This window comes from Amia ocellicauda, chromosome 5 (genome assembly GCF_036373705.1).
Source record: "Amia ocellicauda isolate fAmiCal2 chromosome 5, fAmiCal2.hap1, whole genome shotgun sequence".
In the NCBI taxonomy this organism is placed as follows: Eukaryota; Metazoa; Chordata; class Actinopteri; order Amiiformes; family Amiidae; genus Amia; species Amia ocellicauda.
In genome coordinates this window covers 27,399,320-27,405,833 of record NC_089854.1, presented here as the reverse complement: position 1 = coordinate 27,405,833, position 6,514 = coordinate 27,399,320, and the positions used below count along the sequence as shown (strand labels likewise).

General features: G+C 41.5%; 1 protein-coding gene across 4 annotated transcripts in view; it reads left to right on the top strand.

Moving 5' to 3' along the window:
- The first annotated feature begins 5,178 nt into the window (after nt 1–5,178).
- Nucleotides 5,179–6,514, top strand: part of rbfox3a (RNA binding fox-1 homolog 3a) — a 466,772-nt gene continuing 465,436 nt past the window's right edge. The window contains exon 1 of one of the 4 annotated variants that reach the window (XM_066704645.1): nt 5,179–5,669. The gene's annotated coding sequence lies outside the window, so the exon portion shown is untranslated. The remainder of the gene's footprint in view (nt 5,670–6,514) is intronic. The other 3 variants (XM_066704642.1, XM_066704640.1, XM_066704644.1) reach the window with 3 other exon arrangements.

Genomic DNA, 6,514 nt, shown 5'->3' with positions numbered 1-6,514 from the left:
AAGAGGTTGTATTCTTAAACAGCCAAATTCCACTCCCCCAGTTCACCTGGGGCAAACATGCGCTGAGCATCATTTCACACAGTCCCCACATCCGCAGCACTTTCAGGAGGTGTCTAGCCCTCGCTCTCAGACGCTTTGATGGGTCAGTCTTGTGTTGGGTAGCATTGTCTGGTGCTTGTTGAGAATGGAAGTGCTTGTGACAGCTTCCCTGGTGCTGAGGGCCCCTGGTATCACAGAGAGGTGACAGTGTGCTTGACGCAATCTGAACACATCACTGTGGGCTGCAGGATTTTCTGCCTTTAATTGCATTTCAAGTCAACTTGTGGCAGATCAGTACCACTGCATTTTAACCTCACTAACCAAAATTCACGCCAAAGCTTCAGCTTATGTTTTCTCCAGAGTTTCTTTTCCCGTCCCATTTTGCTTTTTCCTCTTTCTGTTTTTTTAGCTTTAGACATGTCTCTGTCAGTTGCATTTTATTGGGAGACTTTATGGTGAGTTTGTTTAAGGTGCTTCTTTACTGTACAATTATTATTTTACTGATTCTATTGATATTTTTCTCTGCCTTTGGCATTACACTGAACAAAGCTTCACAAATTCAAGAGATAATTGATTTTAAATTTAAAAACAGTTGGAAATGATTTACTTATTTACTGTTTAAACTACCTCCCCAGAGTAACCACTGTTTTTACTTTTATTTTATTTTTTTATTTACAGACAACCCCATGAAGAACACTTTTTGTATTATTCAGTGAAGACCTACTCGTGTCCCTGATGGTTTAGCTCCCAAAGTGGGTGTGCTAAATAAGCAGTTTATCACCTGATTCTCAGCTTTTACACTGAGAGATACTCATGTGGCATCACTCGGCAATAGAAATAAATCAGCCCTGTGATGAGGGGAGGAACATGGCTCACTTCAGCACTGGGCACTAACCTGCTATAATGGGTGACCAATGAGGATTTGTACCTGGAAAGTGCTAAATGAATGGAGCAGAGCAATCTGTATTTGTGTGTGCATTTGGAAAGGGGGATGGGGAGGGGGGGGGGCAGTAATTGGACCTGAACTAATACACACCACTTGTGTTAGAGCAGAAACAATCCTCTAAAGTATAAAATGTTGCCAGGTAACAAGCCTATTAGCAGCCAACAGATATGGACACTGAGTAAACATTGTCTTATTTTAGAAACACAAAGCAAGGCAGTTCAGCCAATCCACATCTTTTTATATATCTGTGCTTACTCTGTGGTAAAAAAAAAAAGAAAGAAAGAAAGAAATCCTCCCGAGTCCAGGAATGTTGATTAAGAAATATAAACAGGTTATGCATGGCTTGACCCGGTGGAGAGTCCAAGCACAATGAGGATCTACCGGGAATTGTATGGTAGCTAAAGGTGCTCAGTATTGTAGGTCAAAACTGGGAGCTGTGAATGACACTTCAGTTTTTGTCCCTATTCTGATGTGTGGCTGATATTTGCAATGGGCCTTTGGGAGGTACCATATAGCACGTGGAATTCTGATATGTGAGAGCAGGAGAATAAGAGAGACTGAGCTTGGTGTGCATCACCATCTCCTTACCTTTTCTTCTGGAAAGCTTCTGCGTCTTCTCAGAATGCAATCCCGCAAATTAAAATCTAACCGGTTACACAATGATTTCTGCAGATTATTTGTTGTCAATGCAAAGACGATCCTGGTCGATAACGAGACAAGAGGCCAGTCGTAGATCTCTGACCTTCCATGTAAAACTCCACCTGTGTGGTTGTCTTAGCCAAGCTGCTCTGTTCAGAAGGAGAGGGAACTCGCATCTCATTGGCAGACAGCCTTCCAAGGTGCCAGATTGTGTTGAGTAAAAGGAATAGCTCTGTGTCATGGCTAACATCTGATATGTAGGAAATTGAAACCCCTGTCAAGTGTTTAATCCTGATTCCTCAACCAATACTAAACCAATCCTTGATGATTATATTAACAGAAAAAGAAAAACAGGCAGAGGGTGTTTTACAGTAGAGTACTACTAAACCAACACTAGCAACAGTAAAACAAACAAAATCCCATATAGATTATGCAGCCTTTGTTCCAGAAGGGAAAAGAAGTGGAAACTTGTGACTATACTGGGGAAGCGGTGCTGTGATGGAGTGTTTAATGTGCAGCTCATTGCGATGAACACCAAGGGGGCTTTGAGCCACTTCATCAACCGGGACCCCCGGGGAATGCCAGCTAACGAATTGCAGATTAGATCATTGTTATAAGATTAGGATCCTTCGCTAATTTCACTTTTAATTGAATTCAGTGGTGTGCACTCTGTCATGGCAGAGGACAGAGAATAGCAGTTCTAGGGTTTTTTCTCAGATTACCAGACGGTCACTGGAGCTTTAACCCTGAAAAGCAGCATGGAAATGTAAGCGTGCTACGTAAAGAAGCATGTTTTAAATATATTTTTTATATATTTTTTTACAATTTAAGTGGTATATTGAATAAAATGACTTTGTATAGTGAAGGGTTTGCATAATTTAACTTTGAAGATTAATAGAGGTCGTAGGTATGTAGAGGTTTGTTTCTGTTAAGGGTAACATTAATGTCACTATTTTGAAGTATGTCAGAGTGGTGAAAAGCTATTATTGATGGGATTTTATGGTCTGGGCTTATAAATTAACGTAACATACTACTTTACAAACCTGGGAATAAAACACTGCTTTAAGAAACAATGCTGAAAACCACTTCTCTAGCCCTACAGTCCTCACCCATTCAAATACCTGTGGGATGAACTGGGATGGCGAGTTACAAAGTGGCTGCAGAGATCAATTTCATTCACTGCACTAGAAACTGTGCTCTGTGGGCAATGGCACTATTGGTCTGGCCATCTATCAAAGGAATTACAGCACTCATTAAGGCCAAGGGTGAGCCTGCAACCTATTAAATAAATTTTGAGAAGCTGGTATTTGTATTTTGTCTTGTCCCAGAAAGCATGGACAATTAATGCATTCTGTCTCTGTGAATAAAATGTAGTTGTGTAATGTACCGTACTGTGCAAAAGTTTTAGGCAAGTGTGCAAAAAAGCTGTAAAGTAAGAATGCTTTCAAAAATAGACGTTATTAGATTATATTTATCAATTAACTAAATGCAAAGTGAGTGAACAGAAGAAAAATCTACATCAAATCCATATTTGGTGTGACCACCCTTTGCCTTCAAAACAGCATCAATTCTTCTAGGTACACTTGCACACAGTTTTTGAAGGAACTCGGCAGGTAGGTTGGCCCAAACATCTTGGAGAACTAACCACAGTTCTTCTGTGGGTTTAGGCAGCCTCAGTTGCTTCTCTCTCTTCATGTAATCCCAGACAGACTCGATGATGTTGAGATCAGGGCTCTGTGGGGGCCATACCATCACTTCCAGGACTCCTTGTTCTTCTTTAGAAGATAGTTCTTAATGACTTTCACTGTATGTTTGGGATCGTTGTCATGCTGCAGAATATAGTTGGGGCTAATCAGATGCCTCCCTGATGGTATTGCATGATGGATAAGTATCTGCCTGTACTTCTCAGCAATAAGGAGACCATTCATTCTGACCAAATCCCCAACTCCTTTTGCAGAAATGCAGCACCAAACTTGCTATGAACCTCCACCATGCTTCACTGTTGCCTGCAGACACTCATTCGTGTACCGCTCTCCAGCCCTTCGGCAAACAAACTGCAAATTTTAACTTGTCAGTCCAGAGCACCTGCTGCCATTTTTCTGCACCCCAGTTCCTGTATTTTCATGCATAGTTGAGTCACTTGGCCTTGTAGCCACGTCGGAGGTATGGCTTTTTGGCCGCAAGTCTTCCATGAAGGCCACTTTATACCAGACTTCTCTGGACAGTAGATGGGTGTACCAGGGTCCCACTGTTTTCTGACAATTCTGAGCTGATGGCACTGCTGGACATCTTCCGATTGTGAAGGGAAGTAAGCATGATGTGTCTTTCATCTGCTGCAGTAAGACCACTGCATCCTCAACGTTGCCCGTTTCTTTGTGCTTCTTCAAAAGAGCTTGGACAGCACATCTGGAAACCCCTGTCTGCCTTGAAATGTCTGCCTTGGAGAGACCTTGCTGATGCAGTAGAACTACCTTGTGTCTTGTTGCTGTGCTCAGTCTTGCCATGGTGTGACGTTTGACAGTAAACTGTCTTCAGCAACCTCACCTTGTTAGCTGAGTTTGGCTGTTCCTCACCCAGTTTTATTCCTCCTACACAGCTGTTTCTGTTTCAGTTAATGATTGTGTTTCAACCTACATATTGAATTGATGATCATTAGCACCTGTTTGGTATAATTGTTTAATCATACACCTGACTATATGCCTACAAAATCCATGACTTTGTGCAAGTGAACCTAGAAGAATTGATGCTGTTTTGAAGGCAAAGGGTGGTCAGACCAAATATGGATTTGATTTACATTTTTCTTCTGTTCACTCACTTTGCATTTAGTTAATTGATAAATATAATCTATTAACATGTCTATTTTTGAAAGCATTCTTACTTTACAGCATTTCTTCACACCTGCCTAAAACTTTTGCACAGTACTGTATATGTATGCATATACATTCATTACATATTTATATTAATACATGCATCTCGATAAAAGTACAAGAAACAAAATGCTTTAAACAAGACCAAATGTAGTGGAAATGTTAAAACGCACAGAGCTGTTTCACTGTTTTAGCAGTGTGCTTGCTCGATTATAATGGACTTCAAAGCAGCAGTAACCCGAACAACAATAATGATAATAATAAGAAAATTACCCTATATCCTCTCCCCTATTGCTGTGACTCTATCGTCGGAGCGCACGTTCACTCGAGTGCGATGATTGCAGCTCGCACCAGACCCCCCGTGTGCAACTATTATACTTGTATTAATATAGCTCAGCTGTGTTTTTTGATTACAGCATGGTTAAACAAGATGAGATAAGGCAGGAGACAGCTTTGAGCCATGCCTAAGCCCTGACAACACTAATTTCTCTGCTGGGAGGGTCATGTTAATTGGGGAGGGGGGTGTGCAGCGTATGTGTGTCTGTGTTTGTCTATGAGGGGAGGCGAGAGGGGGTTGGTGGAGTGGAAGGGGGGAGGGGGTCACCTCTCAATGCTGTCGTTCAGTACCTGTCAGCCTGTACTGTGTTGAGAGCTGAAGAGAAACATTCGCTTGAAACTGTCAGCAGACCTCTCTCTCTCTCTCTCTCTGTGTCTCTCTCTCTCTGTGTCTCTCTCTCTCTCTTACTCTCCCTCTCTCTCTCTCTCTCTCTCTCTTTGTGATGTGTTTTCAGAGTGTGAGCAGAGCTAGCAAGTAAGCGTGTGAGTGTGTGTGTGCTGTGGAAGCGTGTGCCTGGCTGTGCAGGCTAGAAGCTGTAGGCAAGCGTGCTTGTAGCATGCAACACAGAGACCACTGAAGCCAACGGTTCTTCCTGGACTGGCAGAGAAATTGCATGCACCCACCCCAACCCTCTCTCTCTCTCTGTCTCTCTCTCTCTGTCTCTCTCTCTCTCTCTCTCTCTCTCTCTCTCTCTCTCTCGTGCGCGCCCAGTCCCCCCTCCTACCATCACCTTCACCAGAACAAGCGAAAAGCCCCTCTCCACTGCCCAGCCCAGGGATGCCAGCTGAAGGAATGAGGTTCTGACACTGCGTGGGACTGGAGGAAGAAAAAGAGCACAACTGTAAGTACACAAGTGTTTCACATCTTCTTTCAGACTGCCTTGTATTTATACACTGTCTCTCTCTCTCTCTCACACACACACACACACACACACATATATTTATACATATTTAAATATTTTTTGGAATGTATTTTAGGAATATCCTAGCACCATGTTTAGAACTCATAAGGGAGAACACAGAGCAAATGTTTCTTCTTTTTTTATCTCATTTTGTTGGAAGAAGAAGCAGGGGAAAGAATTGTGCAAGGTCAAAAGATGCACTGAGAGATTTTGGGGTGCAACATAAATGGTACGCTGTGGAATGAAGTCTTAACATTCCTCGGGTGAAACGCTCAATTTCAGATGTTTTTAGAAAGTGTAGTGAAGATATACTTTTTTTGTTGGTTATTGCTTACTTTTGAATCATGTTATTTAAAGATAAATGATTGTCATTTTGGATTCTTTTCATACATTTATTTATTTATTTATTTATTTATTTTTAAAGTATACATTTTACCTGCAAGGTGTTTGTTAGTGCTCTGGAGAACTTTACTGCAAAACGTAAGATCACAGCTTATATGTTAGATCTCGGAGGGAAAAGGGAACGGTTCACAGATACGTAACCTGATCTTATTTTTAACAGTAAGTGATTGTTATAAATTTTATCTAGAAAAGGAATGAAAGAAAAACTAAACGAGCAAGAGAAAATACAGATTAGACAAGACTGCTTCTAGCGTTAAAGGAGAACAATATCTGAAATAAACTGTGAACACAGCTTTCCCGAGCAAGCCATGAAAGATCTGAATATCTGGGGGGGTGGAAAAGTGTGTGGGGTGGTTTCAATATTAAAGAAATCTTAAATGAAT